The following is a 4,210-nucleotide window of genomic DNA, read 5'->3' on the forward strand; positions in this document are numbered from 1 at the left end:
TGTCGTCCCCCTTCTCCTCCCACCTTCAATCTTTTCCAGCATCAGGGTCTTTTGCAGTGAGTCAGTCTTTGCATCAGGGGGTCAAAGTATTGGAGTTTTAGCTTCAGCATCAGTCCTTCCAATGAATATTCAGGGTTGATTTCCTTTAGAATGGACTGGTTTGATCTCCTTGCAGTCCAAGGGACTCTCAAGAGTCTTCTCCAACACCACAGTTCAAAAGCATCAATTGTTGACACTCTGCTTTCTTTATAGTCCAACTCTCACATCCATACATGACTACTGGAAAAACTATAGCTTTGACTAGACGGAACTTTGTTGGCAAGGTAATGTCTCTGCATTTTAATATGCTGTCTAGCTTGGTCATAATTTTCTTCCAAAGAACAAGCGTCTTTTCATTTCAGGGCTGCAGTCACCATCTGCAGTGATTTTGGAGCCCAAAAAAATTAAGTCTCTCCCTGTTTTTTTGGTTCCAGCGTCTATTTGCCATGAAGTGATGGCATTGGATCGCATGATGTTAGTTTTTTGAATGTTGAGGTTTTTTTCTTTTTTTTTCCTTTAAGCAGTTCTGTTTACTAGACATGTAGGTTTTATTCTGCTGTTTTAACTCTTGTAAGTGGCACAACTGTGAACATCATTTTTTTGTTTGTTTCATTAATTTTTTATTTTTTTAAATTAATTTATTTGTTTTAATTGCAGGCTAATTAATGTTGAGTTTTTTTTTTTCTTTTTTTTTCCATTTATTTTTATTAGTTGGAGGCTAATTACTTTACAATATTGTAGTGGTTTTTGTCATACATTGACATGAATCACCCATGGATTTACATGTATTCCCCAACCAGATCCCCCCTCCCTCCTCCCTCTCCACCCGATCCCAGCTAATTAATGTTGAGTTTTAAGCCAGCATTTTCACTCTACTCTTTTACTTTCATCAAGACGCTCTTCAGTTCTTCTTCACTTTCTGCCATAAGGGTGGTTTCATCTGCATGTCTGAGGTTGTTAATATTTCTCCCAGCAATCTTGATTCCAGCTTGTGCTTCATCCAGCCCAGGGTTTCTCATGATGTACTCTGCATATAAGTTAAATAAGCAGGGTGACAATGTATAGCCTTGATGTCCTCCTTTCCCAGTTTGGAACCAGTCCTTTGTTCCATGTCTGGTTCTAACTGCTGTTTCTTGACCTGCATACAGATTTTTCAGTGGCAAGTAAGGTGGTTTGGTATTCCCATCTCTTGAAGAATTTTCCACAATTTCTTGTGATCCACACAGTCAAAGGCTTTGGCATTGTCAATAAAGCAGAAGTAGATGTTTTTCTGGAACTCTCTTGCTTTTTCAATGATCCAGCGGATGTTGGCAATTAGATCTCTGGTTCCTCTGCCTTTTCTAAATCCAGCTTGAACATCTGGAATTTCACAGTTCACGTATTGTTGAAGCTTGGCTTGGAGAATTTTGAGGATTACTTTGCTAGCATGTGAGATGAGTGCAATTGGGAGGTAGTTTGAACATTCTTTGGCATCGTCCTTCTTGGGGATTGGAATGAAAACTGACCTTTTCCAGTCCTGTGGAAAATATAAATTTATTATGCATACTTGACCATAATTTAAAAAAACAAACTTAAGAACTCAGGTCACCTCATTAATTGATTTATGATGTGAATCTGGACTAAAGTACAATAGGCAAATAACCCAATAGCCCCAAATGTGTGCAAATATCATTGGCTTCAGATACACATGGGTAATTTGTTTAAGAGACAAAAAAGTCAATCCAATAAAGAAGGAAATGGCAACCCATTCCAGTATTCTTGCCTGGAAAATTCCTTGGACAGAGCAGCCTGGTGGGCTACAGTCTACGAAGTCGCAGTAGGACACAGCTAAGCAATTAACACTTTCATTTTCGTGTCAATCGAATGACAAACTACTAAATTAGAACCTCTAGTTTTACTTTTTTTTTTTTAACCTTCTAACGTCTTTATTTGAAAGGCACAGCTAAGCCCACCCTCAATCCAGCATTTTCACTTCTCTCCGTAGAGATCAAACGCCTGAACACAACAAAAGCTGACAGTCTAAAAGGCTATATACAGACACAGGTGTGGGTGTTGCTTTTTTTTTTTCTTTTTTCATTTTTCTCTTTTTCCTTTTTTTAATATCCCTTTTCTTAAAAGACAAGCTAGTATACTGGAAAAGGGGGGGAGAAATAAAAACCAAGACAACTTGAGTACCCTCATCTTTATTCGGGAAGGGGAGAGAGGGAATTCTGAGTTGCTGGCCCCACTCTGTTCCCCTGGGGCTAAGATCGCTGTTGGCGGCCCCTTTCTTTTGTGGGTGCAGGCATCAGGAGCTCATGGAGGGTGAGTGGGTGGGAGGGAGAGACGCAGGGTGCCCGGGGGGGGGGTCGGAGGGGCAGCTAGCACTGTGTTCGAACGCAGTGCCAGGATGGCAGGCTGGGTGTCCCCCAAGGTGCCCCTCCCCACCCCCGGCGGGTAGACTGTCAGTTACATGTGTGTGAATCAGGGAAATGCAGGGGGTGTTGGACCTCTTGAGGTTTTGCTCCCTGAGGACCTGGCCTCCCGCCTGCATCTCCAGGCCTCAGCTTGCCTCATCTGTGGTATGCGTGGGTACTGACCCCTTCAGGCTACAGGGGAGGAGGAGGGAGGCCAGGAACTGGGGGTAGGAGCCAAGCGAGGGTAGGGCCCAGAAGCAGGGCGGCAGCCCCGGCAGGCAGCTACCGTAAATACCGCCGGAGTCTGGCCAATCCCAAGCTATTCCTGTGTCTCGCGTGCTGAACCTTCCTCTCTCTCAGGGTCTGTCTCCCCTCGGTCCCACCCCCCACCCTCCCCATCCCAGCCGCCCACTAGTCCGACTTCTCGCCGTCGTCCTCCTGGTGGGTGTCACCGTCATGCCCGTTTTTGTCTTCCTTGGAGAGGTGGGCCTGGGAGCCGACAGAGAGAGGAGGCGGTGGCCGCGCTGACCGCCGGCAGAGAAGGGGGCTGCAGCCCCACAGGCAGGGGGGTCGGGGCAGGGCCGGAGCCTGCCGCTGAGGCAGCTGGTGGGCTTGGAGCTGCTGTCGGATGACGGAGTTCAGCTCGGGAGCAGTGCCCTGCTTAGCCCTCTGATGGCTCCCAAGACCTGCAGCTGGTGCTCTTGGGACAGGTAGGCCAGGACCTGGGCGCACATCCCATGTAGCCCCTTGCCGATTTCAGCCTGCTTGCGCATCTCGACGTTCAAGCCATAGGACATCTCCTAGAGCATCACTTAACGACGCTGCGTTTCTGACGTCTCGCTGGCCAGCTTGTCACATTGGAGTTTCAGACTGTGGTACTGAGCCTGCAGCAGTTGAAACTCATCTTTGATGCGATCGCAGGAGTCCGAAGTAGTGAATTTGAGTTGCTGGGGGAGATGTGACGAGCCCAATGCCTGCTTTATGGAAACATCATGTCAGTCGCGGCGGGGGGCGCGGGCTGCGCCCCGGCTGTGCGCCCCCGCTCGGCTAGGGCTGTGCGCCCCGGCTCGGGCTGCTCGGGGCGCCGGCGGCCGCGCCTTTTGTCCCGGCGCCCATCCGGAGCTCCCCGGGCCGCCGCCGGCTCCCGCGCCCGGCTTCGCCCCCTTCCTGCCTAGTTTTAAATTTTCAGTTTATATTTCAGTATAGTTGATTAAAATGTGTTAGGTGCAGGTGTACTGCAAAGTGATTCAGACATATGTGTATATAGCTAGTTAGACAGATGTGTATATATATATATATATATATACACCTGTATCATTCAGACATATATGTATATAGATAGATAGACGTGTATATATATATATATATACACCTGTATCATTTTTTTCTCAATTTTTTTCATTTAAGTTTTTACAAAATAGTGAGTAGAGTTCCCTGGGTTATATAGTATGTCTTGTTGACTATCTACTTTAAATATAATAGCAAATATTTGTCAATCTCAAATTTTTTTATAATCAATTCAGCAAATATTAAGTACCTACCATGGACTACCATGGACTAGGCATTGTTCTAAGTACTCAGGATGCATCAGAAAAAGAAAGGAGGCCCAAAAAAAGCCTGGGTGAAAAAGAAAGAAATGAAATCCAAATTTTTTATTTTGAAGTTTCAAAATCAGGTTTTGGTTGTAAGTTAGAAAACATATTTGAAGGATTTTATGCTCCTCCAGATACATTCAGAATGCCTGGTTATGCATGGGGAAGAGTGGATTTTATAAA

The 4,210-nt window shown here is 45.6% G+C and overlaps 1 pseudogene; it reads right to left on the minus strand.

The window, feature by feature from the left end:
- Window positions 1-2,846: 2,846 nt before the first annotated feature.
- On the minus strand, window positions 2,847-3,429 carry LOC133055877 (TLE family member 5-like; annotated as a pseudogene).
- Between the last annotated feature and the right edge of the window lie 781 nt (window positions 3,430-4,210).

The sequence above is a fragment of the Dama dama genome, chromosome 1 (genome assembly GCF_033118175.1).
Source record: "Dama dama isolate Ldn47 chromosome 1, ASM3311817v1, whole genome shotgun sequence".
Lineage (NCBI taxonomy): Eukaryota > Metazoa > Chordata > Mammalia > Artiodactyla > Cervidae > Dama > Dama dama.